The 18106-nt window shown below is 47.9% G+C and overlaps 1 long non-coding RNA gene across 1 annotated transcript; it reads right to left on the bottom strand.

Annotated features, from left to right (window-relative positions):
* Window positions 1-12056: 12056 nt before the first annotated feature.
* Window positions 12057-17093, bottom strand: LOC118498152. The gene is made up of 2 exons (XR_004900673.1): window positions 15020-17093; window positions 12057-13243 (listed from the first exon to the last, which is right to left on the bottom strand). It is a non-coding gene; the product is annotated as an uncharacterized LOC118498152 (long non-coding RNA).
* Between the last annotated feature and the right edge of the window lie 1013 nt (window positions 17094-18106).

The following is an 18106-nucleotide window of genomic DNA, read 5'->3' as shown; positions in this document are numbered from 1 at the left end:
GTTACCCTCCCAGCACATCCCTTCCCAGGACGGGCAGGGCTCAGTCCAGGGGCCAAAGAGAGAAATAGTTCCCCTGACACAAATATTTGCTTTTTTCAAGCAGAATTTAGTGCACACATTCACTGAGTACAAGGTGCCGTGCTCAGCCTTGTGGTGGTGGATGGCGTTGTTCTGTGGGGAAGAAGACAGACAGGTGGACGTGGACAGCTTTGGGAGAATGGCACAGACACAGGTCTGGGAGGCAGGGCAGAGGGATCCACCGCTGGCAGCAGGAACCAGAGCTTCTGCCCACACTAGAGGCTAAATGCAGTTCCCCAAAATCCTGACCTTCAAAGACAAAGAGACTGCCAGAGGCCACAGAGATCGAAGACACCTTTACCTCACCAGTTCCATAGTGTTGCTGTCACCTCCTCAGGCATGCGTGGGAGATACCCACAGACTGAGATAAGGAGTCCGTGATAGGGTGGGGAGTTTGGGTGGTGGGGAAGCTCTGGCTGCTCATTGTCTTTCTCAGGTGATAGGAGGTCAGGGTCTGGGGCTGCTCAGGGCTCTGAGTTGGTCTTTTTTCCTCTGCAGAGTGTCACTGGGGGCTTCCTACTGCCTGACACTGAGCTGTCTCCTGCTTCTATCCACAAGGCTAGAAAGACAATAAGCTCTGTTAGCCCTTTCAGAGGTAGCTAGGAACCATGGAAAGAGAATGGAATTTAGAGACAAATGACTTGAATTCAAGTCTGTCTTCAAATTGAGTTGCCTTAAGCAAGCCATTTGTCCTCTTTTTGCACTTGAAAAAAAATGAGAAAAATAATAAAATCTACTTTCAGGGCTGAGTGAGAATTAAATGAGATGGTTTTATAAGAACTCTTCAGCCCTGGCTGGTGTGGCTCAGTGGATTGAGTGCCAGCCTGCAAACCAAAAGGTTGTCAGTTCAATTCCTAGTCAGGACACAAGCCTGGGTTGTGGGCCAGGTCCCCAGTTGGCAGTGTGTGAGAGGCAACTGATGGATGTATTCCTCACACATTGATGTTTCCCTCCCTCTCTTTCTCCCTCCCTTCTCCCCTCTCTAAATATAAATAAATAAAATCGTTTAAAAAACTATGAATTATAAAGAATAAATTATCATGAAACAGTCAATGTTATCATTATTGAGGCATTGCTGGCTTGCCCCTCTTCTTTGTGCCCACTGCCTGGGGATCTGTCCTGATACCAAATCCTCCTGCCCGCCTAGCTGGGGCTCTGGGAAAGTGCTGAAGCTCAGGGACAGGAAAAATGAGACAGCTGAAACCCAGCTGGGGATTCCTCCTGGAGTTACATGTCCGTTAGGCCTGGGGGCACACAAGGACTCTCTCTGAGGGCTTATACACAGTGTATAGAGATTACATAAACTGCACATAAGACCCAGGAAACACACACGCATGTGAACACACATATAAGCACAATATTACTGACATGCAACAGACACGGAATAAATGCCTCGTGGATGAATAACTGGGGAGTGAGACGGGCTAAAGACAGAAGCACTGGGCAAGAGAGGCAGTCTTAAGTTCCATTCCAGTACTCACTAGCCATATGACCTCACAAAAGTCCCTTGCCCACTCAGTTCCCTCTTTCTCATCTGTAAAAAAATTAAATAAGGATAAATTAAGAGGGATAAAATAAAATATTTTCCCTTAGGACAGAGAAGTCAGAGGTCCCATAACATCAAACTTAATCATCTGTAATGAAGTACTTAAACAGTTTTTCTGGATGTGCAGAAGCCCTTTAAAAGTGAAGTCTATAAAAATAGGAAGTACTATCTTTGTCTATTATTTACATGCAAACACATATGTCATGCAACATTGTACATGGAAAGGCAACTTAAAGACCTCAAGTGCATAGTATTAGATTAATTATAATCCTTGATTCATGACACACCCTCATCATTGGATCATTGACCCATGTATCATTGCTTTTATTTAATTATTATTTTTAATAATGCAAGAAGCGTCTACCAATCCATTACCCAAAATTAAAACTCGACCTTGACAATAACATACATCTAACTAGGTGGTCTCTCCATCCTCCTCCAACCTACCTGCTTCCCCAAAGATAACAGTTATTCTGAGTCCAAGGGTAATGATTCCCTTACCTTCCTTTTATCTAGTCTTATTTTGTAAGGACACATTAGAGACATAGATAAATCTCAGAGTGTCTTAAAGGGGAGAAGGATAAGGGTGACTTGATCAGCAAGATGAGGTTCAAATAAGGAAGTATCTTGTCATTATACCCCCACCTTCTCACGGTGGCGGTGATGGTGATGGTGTCCATGACCACTGAGTGCTAACCCTGCAGCCAGAACTGTGTTCAGCCCTCCATATGCATCATCTCAAAAGATCTGTGGCAGATTGCTACCTGCTTGGGCCAATACTCATTTTCCCCTCTGTGATAGTAAAGAACCTTCAATATGTAGCTAAGCATGTGACTACCCGGAATAAAAATTACATTTCCCAGCCTCTATTTCAGCTGGCTGTGTTCTTGAGATTGAATTTGAGCTAATGGCTTATAAATGAAAGTAGTTGAAGGGAAGAATTAGTTCCTTCTTTACATCCTCTTTTCTCTTTCCTGATGGCTGGAATGAAAATTTAATGGCTGGAGCTTGAGCAGCTATCTTGGTTTATGAAGTGGAAGCCACAAGTTGAGGATGACAGAGTAAAATGATAGAAGGAACCTATTCTCAAAGAGCAGGGATTCATCTTAACAGCTCTAAACCACTTACCCAGGCTTAAAGAGAAATAAATGTTCTCCTTGTTACAGTAACTGATATACTGTTTTCTATCATTCATAGCCAAACCTTATTCTAACTATTACACAACCTTATGAAGTATGTACTGTTTGTTTTTTTTATAAATTTTTTAATTTTATTTTTCAATTTACTAATTTTTTTTAAGATTTTATTTATTTATTTTTAGAGAGGGAAGGGAGAGAGATAGAGAGAGAGAGAGAAACATCAATGTGCGGTTGCCAGGGATTATGGCCTGCAACCCAGGCATGTACCCTGGCTGGGAATCAAACCTGGGACACTTTGGTTCCCAGCCCACGCTCCATCCAAGCATGTACTGTTATCCTTATTTATTTCATAAATGAGAAAACTGAGTCTTAGAAAAATTAAATAATTTTCCTAGGGTCACACACCTAGCAAAGGACAGAACTCAGGTCTTTCTGACCCAAAGTCCATTCATACTCCCCACTCTGAATCCTGAGCAGGCATATACCCACGTATTCTTCTTGATGTCAGGAATACATATGTGCCATTTCTGGGCAGGAATGGCCTAAAGAGCTATGAGGTATGCTTACATTTTAGATGAACTTTAAATCTCCTTCATTCCAATTTCCTAATCTTCAAGTATAAGCCTGTGTTAATTTGCATGTCTGGGTTATGTTATAGGACAAATCATGAATCTATGACAATGTCCATCCTCCAAGCTTCCCCCACCCTGCCTTCACACCATCAGGAAGTGAAAATTCTCTGTTTAACTAGGATGTGCCATTATAAATGAATGACAGAGGATAGAAATCTACTGAGGTGAACTTGGAAGTTTTCAGGTGATGTGCTCTTGAGGAGACAGGCTCTTCCATTGGCTGTTGGACATGCATATGCACACGCAAAGTGGCCTTTGTATCTGTTGTCTGTTAGTACATCAGACAAAACAATGCAGAAGGGAACATGAGTCACAGGGAAAGTCTGTCTACTGAAAACTCACTCTTGGAAAGAGACATGGCTTTAGCCAGGGAGAGAGAAGCAGTCTTCAGGTCATAGGCTAATAAGTCTTTCATAAGATGAGAACTTCTCTAAAACAAGAATGACAGCTCTGTCAGAATCATTGGCCACAAAAATTTCAGGTCCGATCCATAGGAAGAAATTCTACCCAACTCAGGTGCTGGCAGCAGTGCACCACCCAGAGGACTAGTGCTCTGCTCCCCAGTCCTCGGTGCCCTTCCTGCAGCCCATCCTTTGACAGTTTCATACCACAGCGGGGAACAGCTGGAGCAGTGGGAAAGAACGGGGATGGAAAGAGAAAGAAGGAAGTACCCAAAGGAGAACAGAAAACTTAGCTTCAGCGCATCCACAGACATAACATGGTCCAAAGGCACTACAAATGGGACTAGTTAAGACTGTAACATGCATAGTTATAAATTCTTCAGCTTAGTTTGGGAAATAGAGGGGAAATGGTAAGTACTCCCCCATATTCAAGCTAGCACAAGGCTGTTGTCCCTGTTTAAAAGCTTTGCCCCTCCAGTCTAGCCTGTAGCTGCCACGTCAATTGCAACTCAGGTTCTATTCAGCCTGGAGAGTGAATTGGGGAAGGGAGAAAGCGAAAGGGGATTTGCCTCTAGGCACACAACCAGGGTGTGTTGAGGGGAAGTGTCATTGGGTTTTTGCCTGGTGATCCCTGGATTTTTTTTTCCTCCATCACTTAAGTAAATGGAAGTGGGAGGATAGGAAAGATGGAGAGAAGGGGTGTGTGTGTGTATGGGGGTGTGTGGTGAATGGGTAATGATTCCCTAAGGGTATAATGATAAATAGCTTCACAGGAGAAAAAAATTTGGAGGCAGCAAAGCATGTTGAAATCAAATCTAGAGTTCAAATTCCACTACCACCACTTACTACTATATTAACTGCACCTCAGAAGCCTCTTTCTATAATGAAGGGGATGATGATATTCTCTAGATTAAATACACATGCAACAGTTTGAACTGTTAATGATATGTAGTAATTTACATCTATAAATGTGAGCTGTTGTTATACAGTAGGTACTTTCATACCAATCGTTTTCTTCAATCTTCTCAACAAGGCTATAAGCAGTATTATTTCCGCTATTTTGTTCATTGAAAACACTCTGGCTCAGAAAGGCTGCATTACTGGGCGAAGTCATCACTAGAATGGGACAAGCCAGAACTCAGACCCTGGCTTTTTTGCATACACATCAGAGTCCATATTTCTGAGTGCCCTTGTACAAAGCCACCTCAGCCTGTGTGCATGGCTGAAGGGAAGGACACACCATCTGGGATCTGCAACTTAGATTCCAAAGGCTCTCCCTCTAAGGGAGTTAAAGGCAATGACTGAAATTATTTTAGCATTAATAACTTTGGCATCCTAGCATGCATAAGCTTTTGAGGAACAGACCTAAATATAGAAGGTCTATGTGGTATATACTACATTTTTTGTTTTTTGCCCTTTCCATGACAGAGGTAGGAGCTAATCTCTCCCCTATGTTTCTCATTAGGTTGTGAAAACGATAATATTGCAAATCACCTGATCTTGCTCTCTTCTCCAAAGATCACAGCTACATCATCATATGGGTAGGTGTGTGACCTTAAAAACTTGAGACTCTCAGAAGTTCAAGTGCCTCAACCACAAGAGGAAGTTCTTCCTTTTGTGTGACCCATATAGCACACATTGCAGGCAAGCCCCTGTCTTTCTGGAGGCTTACTCAGTGAGGCTAGGGAGGGGTCAACCCACGGATAAATGTTTGAGCCCCCCTCCAGGGGAGCAGTAGGTATATGGGAAATTGGATGTGTTGGAAGAGAGAAGTTGGTATGTGGGCCAGCCTGAGATGTGCACATGCCCCCCCTTCACCTTCAACTTTGTGCCCCCTTTCATATCAACAAACACGAACTGAGCACCAGGTAGTGCCAAGTGTTGTGCTGGGTATGGGAATACCCAAGGTTCCCTGGGCTTGAGTGCCTTGAAAAGTATATGTATAGATTATGATAATCATGTATATACATAATGTAAAATTTGTCTTTTTAACCATGTTTTAAATGTATACAGGTCAGTGGCATTAAGCACACCACCACCATCCAACTCTAGAACTTTTCATCTTCCCAAACTGATACTCTGTACCCATTAAACAATAACTCCCCACTCCCACCCTCCACTCCCCACCCCTACCCCCACCCCTTGGCAGCCACCATTCTACTTTCTGTCATATTAAATTTGAATCCTCTAAAAAACTCATGTAAGGGGAGTCATACAGTATTTGTTCTTTTGTGACCAGCTTATTGCACTTAGCGTGATGTCTTCAGGGTTCATCTGTGTTGTAGCATGTGTCAGAACATCCTTCTTTGTTGAAGGCCGAAGTGCAGGTGTACACACTGTGTGGATACCTCCTTTTGTTTACCCATCATCTCTCCATAGATACTTGGTTTACTTCTGCCCTCTGGCAATTGTGAGTAACGTTTCTATGGATATGGGTGTACAAATATCTGTTGAGTCACTACTTTCAATTCTTTTGGGTATCTACCCACAAGTGAGATTGCTGGATCGTATGGTAATTCTGTGTCTAACTTTTTCACGGACTGCCATTCTGTCTTCCATAGCAGCTGCATCATTCTACATTCCCACCAGCAATGCACAAGGGTTCCAGTTTCTCCAAATTTTAGCTCACACTTGTGATTTCCAAATTTGGACGTTTGTTGGTTTTGGTAATAGTCCTAACGGGTGTAGCCCTGAGAGGGTTTAAGCACAGTGCTCCAGGGCTCACCAACAGGGGAGATTCATCCAGAAAGGCTGGTCCTCACTGAAGAGGTGACATTCGACTTAGGCATCCAAAGATGAACACAAACTCTCCAGAGAGAGGAAGAAAACAACATAGGAGAGAGAGGTAACACTGAGCAATGGAATGGAGACAGATGAGAAACTGCATGGCCTGCTTAGAAGCAGTGAGTAGGCAGCATAGGAAGGAATGCAGGGTGTGTGGAGAAAGGTGTCAAGATGTGAGGCAAGAAGCAGATTGTAAGGACTAGAAATGCCACCAAGGCTCTGGACTCTGCGCAATGGGGAGCCATTGGTAATGCATGTGAAAGTGCCTGGCAAGCTTCAACATAGTTGATAAATGTAAGAATTTAGAACAAAAAAGAGAGAAACGTTTTTTAAGGAAAGAAAGGTACTAAAGACTAATACACAATGCCTGGAAAATGGAGGCAGCTTCTGGCACGTCTCAGGGAGGACGCTGGGTCCCCAGGGTCCTGACCCTGGCTCATTTCCTTCCCTTTGGCTCCCAAGTGCACAGGTAACCAACAGCACAGGTGACTTGCCCCTGTTGACTTCTTCACTGTGTGTTTGGGGCAGGGTGGGGGTGGCAGGCCTCCTGCTGTCCATTACATGGGAGAGTCCTAACATCCAGGCCAGAGGGACCCCAGGAGGGCGTCAGGTCCATCCTGCTCCTCCTGGACCATGACACTCACCAATGTGTCCCCTTCTGATGCCAAACTCTGGGGAAATTGCAACCCTGAGCAGCCACCTGCCTCTGACAGCCTCTTCTAAGCCTGAAATCAGGCCCAAGTGAGGCCTCCCCAGTGTGGACATCTCCCTGTCCCTTCCGCCATAAAGGGAGGAGGAAAGGGCTGTACTCTAATTTAACATAGAGGAGATTTACAAAGCCACAAATTCTTTTTTTTTTACCTTTAATACAGTCACACAGTACAAAATGCAATAGCTTGAAAGGAGATCCAGTAAACTGCTGCCTCCCACCCAGTTTCCCACGTAGCCTTCTAGAGGTGTCCCAGTCAGTGCAACCTTTCACCTAGCAAGTAGCAGGGACTTGTTTGCGCCAAATCCCAGGATATCAGATTCTCAAGTCAGGAGTGATGCTGTTAGGAGGAAAGCCCCGGACCAGCCAGGCCATGGGAAGTCAGAGCTTGGGCAGCCCTTTGGCCAGCGCCAACCTCCAGTTCAGCCTTTGCTCTTGAGTGCCTGGGATCCAGGTGTCCTCCCAGGAGTGTGGCGCTTCCCGTGGCACCGGTGAGAAGAGCATATAATTCCTCCTGGAACAATAGGGACTCGGGGATGACAGCCAAGGGTGGGAACTGGATCCATGAATAGGGAAGACAGTGTGACAAATCCTTAAAAAAAGGAGAGATGAGGGCACATGATCCCTGGTTGTGAGTGTGTGAATCAGAGGGCTGAATCTGGCTGCTCACATGCGTCTGCAGAGCCGGTTGGTGCAAAGGCTCCTGTAGCTCAGGCAGAGAGTGCTGGAAAGGTAGCAAAGGGGGCTGTGGGGGGAGCCCTCCCCAGGCCTTCACTAGACAGGTCAGGGCTGAGCAGAGGTGTTTCTTCAAGTGCTGGTGTGATCACAGCTGCCTGGGCCGCAGAGCTCTCCCCCACGTCACTCCCCAGGAATCTGGCTCTTGTTTACTACGAAGAAGTGTGGTTATTACAGCACCTCATGGCCCTCCTCCAGCTTCCCCAGAGAGCCTGCGGAGGCGCCCAGGGCCTGGGAAGGGAGAGCTGCTGAGTGGGAAGACCAGCAGACTTCCGGGACCCTGCCCCTGTCAGGCACCCTCGCCAGGACTAGTCAGAGAAGGATCTGGCAGGGCTCATGGCACACCTGGGACCTACCTTCCTGGAAGCTGGGAGAAGAAAAAATGGGGAAGGAGAAAAGCAAATGAAGGAGAACAGGTCAGGAACCACTGAAGGACCAGGAAGAATTGGATTCTCGTGTGCTCTACACTGTGTTAGGAAATAAGAGAAACCTGGGCAGGCGGTGAAGCCACCGAGGAGATTTATGTTCTGTAAACTTTGCACCCAGCCCAAGTGACTTGCCCAATGTCTATCACAGCACGGGACACGTAGTTTGCTGAACAGATGGAATGGGGGGTGCAGGGTGGCACTCAGAGAAAGACAAATAGAAGTCATGATAATAGCTCCCATTAACGGGGTGCCTATTATGTTCTGACTTGGTTCTAAGTGCTTTCTGTGTGTTAGCTCAGTCAATCCTGGGAACAACCCTACCGGGTGGGTGTTACCAATACCTTTCCAGTAGCCCAGATAAGGAGACTGAAGCCCAGTGTGAATTTAAGTGATTTTAAGTAAGGACAGGAGTGGGGATTTGAATGCAGGAAACTAGGACCCCGCACTGTCTCCTTAGACGCTGTGCTCTCTTGAACAGGGAACGGGGCCACTGGAAAGGGACCACCCAAAGGCAGATAGCTGCTGCTGCTGCTTAGGACAAAGCTCTACCTTAGACTCTTTCTTCTTCCCTCGGTTACCCTGCTGTGGCCCCATCTCCAATCCAAGCCCTGGGTGGCCTCCACTGGACCCCTATTCTAGGCTCATAAAAAATTATAATGAGCCCTGGCTGCTGTGGCTCAGTGGATTGAGTGCTGGCCTGTGAACCAGAGGATCACAGGTTCGGTTCCCAGTCGGGGCACATGCCTGGGCCGTGGACCAGGTCTCCAGTAGGGGGTGTGCGAGAGGCAACCACACATTGATGTTTCTCTCCCTCTCTTCCTCCCTCCTTTCCCCTCTCTCTCAAAGTAAATAAATACAATCTTTTTAAAAATCATAATGAGGCTAAGATGGTTATGCTTTTCCCAAACAAAAATCCCAGTGATCTATGGATTTGGCTCAAGATCTTGGTATGAAAGCCATGAAAAGGCATGGGCCCAGGGACTAGAACAAGAGCCCGACCCCCACGCCCTGTCTCTGTACCATCTCCCCTTGATGCCTTTCTCCTCCCGTCCTCTTTGCGTTCCCATTGGACAAACGAGGAGGTATTCCTGAAACGCCAGCTCGGTTCACTTATGCGCCGCACAGCTGCCTGCTCTTTTCTCCCTGGGAAGTTGCGCTAACAAGGTGGTATGAAAATTAGGTCACTTCACTGTTTCTCAGAGTTTCCAGAGGCCACGGCACTGCAAGTGGAAATGTCAATGTGGGATCGTTACGTTGGCCTGACGCCCTGTTTTCTGACGGCCACTTACCCGTGATCGATTCCTGAAAAGGACAAAGGAGGTGAATAATCAGCCAAGCAGATGGAGCGTCAGGTGGCCAGGCCAGAAGGGAAAACACGGCTCCCCTGAAGGGAGAGGGGACGGACGCCACTGGCCCGGGGCACGTCTCTCCTGTGAGGACAGAACGGGCTACAGAGGAAGGCAAGGCGTGGGGCTCAGACCTGGCCGCAGCAGATAACGTGTGTGTAGAGGAACCAGTTAATGACTGGACTCGTCTTTTAACATCTTTTGACAGCCGTGGGAAACGCTCTCTAGGAAATGGGGAAGGAAGTAGTGAGGAAGGACACTGAGGATGTCACATGAAGGAGGAAGCATGGTGTTAGAGTGAGGTTGAAAGATCACAAGTCCTGGAAACTAGTTGTTTAAAGACACTCCTTGTAAAACACACACGCACGTGCGCGCACACCCAAACACACACAGAGTTTTCTTTGGCTGGCTTCTCTGCCTTTAGGTCCGGCAGAGGAGTCGGAGCCAGGCACTTCAGTCAGTTTCACTTCCTGTTTCTCATGCTGAGAGCAGAGTAATCATCATCATGATAATAATAATTCCACAGCTTTGCCTTTGCCTCCTATTTATCTAGGGCCTCCCAGAGTGTGTGTTTAAGTGTGTAAGTGGGAGGGGGAGAGGGCCGTTTATCTAGTCTATCAGTCAACAGCTGGGGTGGAGACAGGCGTGAAGGTGATGGTGGGGGATAGGAATCAGCAATGGAAATTGTTAACCTCGTGTATTTTTTTTCTAAAAAGAGGAATCTAAATGGGTTGGTAGTTTCCCCAATGACTATTCTCACCTTAGAGACATTTGTATATCTCTTCCCCCAAGATCTGTCCAAAAATGAATCCTCCCCGAGGTTTTTCCATCCTCTAATCCGCCCCAATCAAGGAAAGCCCAGAGAGGTTAAGCCAGTGTCCTAGAGTCATGCAGCAGGTCAGCAGAAAAGACAGGAGCAGGCCAGGCTTCTTCTGCGACCTTTAAAAGTTGTAACCAAGGAGGGGATTTCCAACTGTATGGGGAAACTGTGAAGTTTTTAGGAAAAACCACAACTATTTCTGCTAAGGAAAAAATATGCAGTCCCTGCAGGCTTGAAACACTAGGACAGTAAGAGAGCATTTGCTCTTACAAAGACTGTGTTGGGAACATCTGGGATTAAGAAGGGTAAAATGAGCAGCCTGCAGACTTTGGTCAGGAGCAGGGTTCAGGGAGTGGAAGTGTCTAGCCAGCATTTTCTTTCTTCTAGCTGCCAGGGGTGTACTGCACTCTAAGAACAAAGGTGAGCCCTTCACAGGCTCTGGAGACTCCGGTGGGAGTGGAGGAATGTGGGGGAGGGAGCCATTATCCCCATGACAATAGTGACAGTCATCCTCAGATCCTGCCCTCCCCTTGGGGATCTGAGGAGAAGGGGAGGGTGGGCTCTATGAACAAAAAAGGCAGGTAAAGGGGAAAAAAGAAAAAAAGAAAACCTCCAGAGATAGACCCTAAATAATTGAATTAAATGTTTAAAAAAGAAAACCTCCCTCTCGGACACACACGCCCTGAAGCACTACCTGGCCACACCCCGGACGAGGGCATGTGATCTCACATGTTTGTTGATTGTGATATTTTGTTGGGCTTTTTTCCCCTAAAGTATAATCATAAACCTGGGGCTGGACGGTGAGTGAGGGGTTAACAATGTGAAAATGGAAAGTTAACTGTGATGCTGTGAATGATCAACCTCAGGCTGTCAGGTGTTCAACCAGTGCAGGGAGGGAATGAAAATAATACCAAATACCTCCACAGCAATCACCATGTGCCAAACACTGTTCTAAGCACTTTACATATGTTTGCTCATTGAATACTCACAGCAACCCTGAGAGTAGGCTAGGCTGCTACTGCTATCGCATTATCATTCATACTCATTTCGACCCTGCCTTGGCATTTCAGGGCCTGTAGAAGTTCTGGGCCACTCATCTCTGCCTCTCTTCCCAGCAGCCACTGCACCCACGACTGGCTACATAATTTGCAGGGCCCAGTGCAAAATGAAAATGCAGGGCTCCTTGTTCAGAAGTTAACAAGAATTTCAAGAGAGCAACAGCAGAGCATTAAACCAAGCATTGGGGTCCTCTGAGTTCAAGTCCCCGTGTGACTTTACAGTCACAAATCCATGAAGCTGACCCTGCATGGAACCTCCCCAAATCCTCACACAGGGACTACCTTCTCTTAGTTCACCCTGGTATGTGCTCAACTCCTTAACCAGGAAAGGGAACAGAGAAAAACACACTCTACCCCAAATATCCCAGGCGTGTGTGTGGCTTTGTTGAAGAAGGGGCTCCACAGCTAGACAATTTGCTTTTCAGAGTGAGCTAGATAATTTGTAGGATCTCTCCCACTGCTGTGTCAGGAGATCTGTCCCTCCACTGCTCCCTCTCCTCACAGCCCACATCTAACTGGCTGGCAGTCCATGCTGATTCTGTCTCAGCAGGGCCTCCTGGATCCTGCCCTCTTTTCCATCTCCCCTGCTCCTGCCCTAGTTTTCTCTCACCTAGAATATTCCAGGAACTGGCTAACTAGATTCCTTGCTTTCAACTCCCAGAGTTTCCAGTCTATCCTTCACTCTGCTTGTCACACGTGGGCTTTTTATTAGTTTGTCTTTAGGACTTTCTTTCTTTCCCCTAGGCTGTTAATTTCTCCAGGCGGGCTCTCTGGTCCCAGTCTCCTGTGCATCCCTCAGCAGCCCTGAGAAGAGAAGTCTGTGTCTTCCGCGTGCTTCTCTGTAAAGCCTCCTTTGCACATCTCTCCTTTCCTTTCAGGCCCAGCCTCTGGGAGTCGCTATTGCAGCTCAGCCCCTGGATGTGTCAATCAAGACAGCACTGCTCTTCTGTCGAAATTCTAGAGGAAAGCATGACATCCAAGGTCCCATCTATTACAATCAAACTATGGCCAATGGGTAAGACAGAAAGATCTGTCTGCCAATGAATCGATAAGGAGAGGTACCGGTGAGACGCTATAGACAGGGCTGATTGGTGTTTCTTGCTTGAAAGTAGTCATGGGCTGATTTGGCCTGAGTTCAGAAGGTCAGAGAGGTCTGGCTTCCATACTTTTCAGTGCCCAACACAAAGTAACTGGCAGCTCGGGATCATTTTGAAGAGCAATGGCCTGGACTGCTCCTTTAGGAAAGCAGCCCCAGTCAAAGATGCGTCACCTCGACATTTTTAAGTCTTGCTGGTACTCTGATCTTTGTTTTGGTAGGACAACCACCCATATCAGTGAGGCTGCCTTCTGCTGGGAACTAGCAGTGACTTAAACCATAAAGAAGCTAATGGTTTCACAATAAGACTGAAGGGAGGTGATCTCAGGCTGTCTGGCAGCCCAACGAAGTTGTCAGGTACAGTCAAGGAGCTGGTCTTCCCACCCCCGTGCTTTGCCTCCTTGGCAGGCTGGACCACACCCTCCAGCTCAGCTCTTCCCTTCTCTGTTGCAGGAGGCTGGCAGCTCTAAGCTTCACATCCCCAGACAACATAGGTCGACAGAGAAAAAAAAAGACAAGAGTAAAATCAGGAATACAAATAAATTTTGAAATTCTAAGGGCTTATTTTCTCATGTGACTATCTTACTTATCAAGGAAAAAACATATTTGCCAAAGAACCTCAACAGATTTCCCCTCACGTCTCATTGGCCATAAGCAGGTCATTAGGCCCTTCCAAAGCCAATCACAGGACAAAGGCAGTGGAATTCCCAGCACTTGTCCCCTGGGGTGGGAGGAACCTAACCCCAGGAAAGAAGAGGCCAGTGATTTTTGAGTAGGTAATTGACAGCATGTCCCACTTCCCCTCAGCTGACTCCTCCCCCTGATCCTGTAACATGTTTAAGTACCCCTGGCCCTCAGGCCTGCCTCCCCCTACACTGCTGGTTCTCCTTTTCCCTCCCCAGCTAACTCGCTGCAGGAGCCATATGACTGCATTGTCCGCCTCCTCGTCTTCACCAGCTCTTCGCTCCTGAACTCTACCGAAGTCAGGCTTTGTCTCCACCACTCCTCCACCTCCTTCCTGTCTAGCTCACGCCCCCAGCTAGAGCTCTCTGCTGGCTTGGACACTTTGCACCTTCCCTTTTCCTCAAAACTCCTTCCCACCTTGGTCTTGGGACATCATACCCTGGCTTCTACTTCTTCATTCTTGTCTGCTTCTCAGTTTTCTTCACTGGCTCTTTTCCTCTGCCTGTCCCTAAAATGTTAGAGCTTTCTAGGGCCCCTTCTTGACTATCTTTTTGAATCATTCTCTACTACTTCCAAGGTTTCATATGCCAGATAATTCTATACCTATGACCCCTAAATCTACAAATCCAGCCCAAATAATTCTCTTGAATCCATATGCATAGTGGACTTCCATTACTCGGTATTCCTAGACACCTTAAGTTCATCATCTACGAAACTGATTTCATTGCACACGGCTTCATTCTGCTGCTCAGAGAAGGCACCGCTATCTGCTGCCAAAGACTGATGCTGGTAGTTGTCCTTGACTCCCCGCTGTCTCTCATCCCCAATACTCAGTCAGTGACCAATTGCTGCCAATCCCACCTCCCCACTATCTGTTTCCTTTAACTCCCTTCCCATTTGTATAACTCACTTAATTTTAGCTTTATGCTGTAAATACCAAAAAAAAAAAAAAAAAAAAAAAAAGGAAGGAAGAACAGGAAGGAAGGAGGGAAGGGAGGAAGGAAGGAAGGGAGGAAGGGAGGGAGGGAGGGAGGGAGGGAGATCGGTCAGTCTCCATTAATTTACGTGTAGAAAGAGGGCCATTTAGAACTGTCTCCCTAAGGAAGAACAAGAGTTTGTTCTTGTGACTTGTTTCCCACCGGTAGCATCCAGGGTCTGACAGAGTCACTGTGCACACAAAAGGGATTTCTGGTAAGGTGTCTAAAAATGAATGTAAATCCAACAGACTGTTAGTGGCAACAACAAGAAGATAGGCCTAGGACTGTGTCTTTGCCTCCAGAGCTACACAGTCACCAGGGCTCTCTGACCCGCCCCGGTAGGTACCTGGGCACGGGGAAGGTGGTGACTGACTACCCTTCCTGATTGATGGCAGGAGCCTGGCAGCCGCAAGTGGCTGGGACATGGGAGGCCTCAGGTCCAAGCACGAGTGCCAGTGATGCCAGCTGCTGACAGGGAAGACACCCCCAGCAATGAGACTAACAGGGTCTGGGACCAGGAAGCACCCCACCCTCCCACTTCCCCAGTCACACAGATAATCCCTGTTCCAGGTCACGGACTGCTCACCCACAACACTGAGACAGCCGGCGGACTCACTGGGAGGCAGGCAGTGCCGCTATGCTCTCCACGACGCAGAGATGGGAACAGCTAGCTTGAGTAAAGATATGTGCACAGGTAGGTTTGTTTTTTTTTTTTTCTCCATGGAGCAAAAGGAAGAAGTGACGCACTCGATGTTCTCACCGCAACCAAGCTCCTGTTCGGGGCATAGGTCCAGTGATTTTCCCATTGTAATATGTCAATCCGTAACTTGAAAGAAGCTCCTGGCTAAGCACCACAGCTGCAATCAGGAGAAAAAGAAGGAAGCTAGAAGCCTGGACTCACAGTCATCTTTTATTCGGTACTTTGGGGGAGAAATTGCCACTGAGTAAGGTAGAGAGAGGGTGAAGAAGCCGCTCCGTGTAACTTTATCCCGATATTCACCACCAGAGGGGGCAGTTGCTCCACATTGGTGGTCTTTCCACCTCGAGGAGAAAGTACTGGACTAAGGGTGAGAGACCCCCTAAGGCCATAAGGGTCATTTTTAGCTCTCCCCTGCCCAGGTTCTTTTGCCTGCATTTACTTAGCAAATGTCATGCTATTGTAGATAAGGAAGACACTGCAGGGATCATGTGGTCCCAGGCAGCTGGCTGTTTCCCCCACTCTTACAGAGCTCCAGAAATAGATTCCAGCAACTCACTTGGCTGTGCCACAAGGCTGTCAGTGTGGGCTGCTGGCTACCCACAGCCCCAGAGACGGGAGCCAGGTGAGGGCAGATTCCCCACTTGCACCCCACCTTGGGGACTGTGCATTAGTCCCTGCGGAGGGAGCAGGGGTTCCTCCTTCTGGGAGCCCCAGGAGCCCCAGGTACCAGCTTCCATCCTTCTGGGCACCTCATTGTCTGTGCCTGAGAGCACATTTGAGCCTTGGCCTAGGATCCCAATGGCAGGAGCCCCTTCGTCTGCCTCTTGAGCTCCGTGCTTTGAGGGGGACCCTTTGTGGAGATGAGTTTGGGCTCCTGAGACAACCCCATTTAGAATCTACTCCCACCCCTCCTTGCCCCCAGTGCATCTGTCTTTGCTTCATTCCATCTGGCGTCCTCAGAGGAATGGCTAATTAAATTGAAAAGAGTTGGCCTATTTTTGGTGTTTTTCAGCGACAATTTGGAGGAATAGCCACAAAGTTTGGAAAGAACCCCAGGGAGACCGAGAAGCTCTGGGTTGGCTGCTTATTCTAGGATTGGCTGGTCCTGAGTCCCATTGGTTCTCTTAAGGTCCCTTCCCATTCTCTGGGTTGTCACATCTGGGGATGGGGTGAAATCCCATTGGGAAATGTCTTCCTGGGTGGTCTCAGTCCACGTGGTCCCAGAAGAAGCACACACTCATTTCTTTCACCTTGTTATTTGTGACAGTAGCAGAGTAGCCACAGTTTGGAAATAAAAAATTGTTCTCTGGAGAAAGATGGCAGGTTTTTCTTTCTGGCAGGGGGTGGGGGGGAAGGGGGATGGGAACAGAGGAACAGATCCTAATCTCAGATTCCATTACTTGCATTTGAAGAAATAGTGTTTCCTCCCAGAAAATTATGGAACACTTTTTCTTCAAAAAGAAAAATCACATCACTTCCTTGAATGAAAACATCTTTTGGTTCCTTATTTCTCCGCTCAATGGACAAACTCCTTAGCTTGACCATCAGTGGCCCTTTACAGTGGCCCAAACCTTCCTCACCAGGTTCCTGCCACGCAGCGCTCTGGCCACCGGGAACTGCTCGCCGCCCTGTGCACCTCCGGTTGTTTCCACGCGTTTCAGGTGCTCCTCCAGGAGGAGGCCCTTCTCGGCCTGGCAAATTCTGCTTGTGCGTGGACCTGCACTGCAAACGTTCCCTCCCGGAAGCCCTTTTCCTTCTTTATTTTTTAACACCTCCAGGAATTAGTCCCTCTCCGCTGTGCTGCCCCAGAACTTTGGTCATACCTCCCGCACACCTCCTACAACACGTTTTCATAATTTCGTACATGTCTGTTCTTTGTAAAATATGAGCTCCTGGAGAGCAAGGACCGTGATTAATCATTCAGATAGCCCAGATCCAGCACGAAGTCCTGTGAATTTTTATGGATTCTCGGATGCTCTGCGTGTGTCCTGGTCCACTCGATTTCTTGAATTGCTCGAAGAAGCCTGAACTCCAGAGAGGACACTGGCAGTGTGACAGGTGGACCCTCCCAGGTGAGGTGAGAAGTAATGTGGAGTCAGACAGCTACGGTCAGATGGGTGTTTTCGGCCGTGGCTGGTGCGCAAAATCTCAGGGATGGACCTGAAACATGACCTTGGCTGCCGGTCCCATTGCTAAGGGGCACTCTGCTCTGGCGAAGGAAAGCCTCCCAGCCCTATTTGCACCTCTCCTCAGAGCCCCATCTCACATCCCCACCGCCTCCAAGAAAGCTTCCCTGACTGCTCCTGCTCCTGTCTCCCCAGCTGAAGGACCAGATTCCTGAAGTTTCATCCTTAGTGGACAACACTGATGGTGCATGTTTTGTGTTTAAAAAAAAAAGTTGATTGATACTGATAACATTGCCTGCCTAGGATCCCAGAGACTGTGCTGTGCAAACTCTGCCACTCCGGGTCTGCTCCCCACCCTGCGAGGCTGGAGGTCGGCCTTTTGGGACTGCACCAGGCAGGCTCTCTGGACTTCTGGCTGTTGGCTAGGCATGGCCCCTGGGAAGCATGAGGGTGGGAGGAGATGGCGGCACATTTACCCATTCGGTTTCTCCTGCTGGCCGGAGGTTGGCAGTGCCTGCCTTCCTCCACCAAAGGCCACAGCTCCTGTGGGGCAGCCCGCCCCTCCAGCCTCGCCCACAGCCATGCTGTGTACGGTTGCAGCAACCACTCCCTTCCCTCGCCCCGTGGGCTGTCCCTGCGGACCTTGCTGTCCCTTACTAGTTCCCTGTAACTCTGCCCCCGTTTTGTCAGTGGCTGCTCCTCAGAGTCCCCCCAGTCACTCTGTTCTGAGTGAGGTTTAGGCACAGCATCCACAGGAAACTTTTTACCCCCATGTCCAGCTCTGCGCCTGTCAGGGCTCTCGGATGCCTGCTCAGCATTTGGGGACTACATTTCAGATGCTCTGCAT

The sequence above is a fragment of the Phyllostomus discolor genome, chromosome 14 (assembly GCF_004126475.2).
Source record: "Phyllostomus discolor isolate MPI-MPIP mPhyDis1 chromosome 14, mPhyDis1.pri.v3, whole genome shotgun sequence".
NCBI lineage: Eukaryota > Metazoa > Chordata > Mammalia > Chiroptera > Phyllostomidae > Phyllostomus > Phyllostomus discolor.
This window is presented reverse-complemented; position numbering and strand designations above follow the sequence as displayed.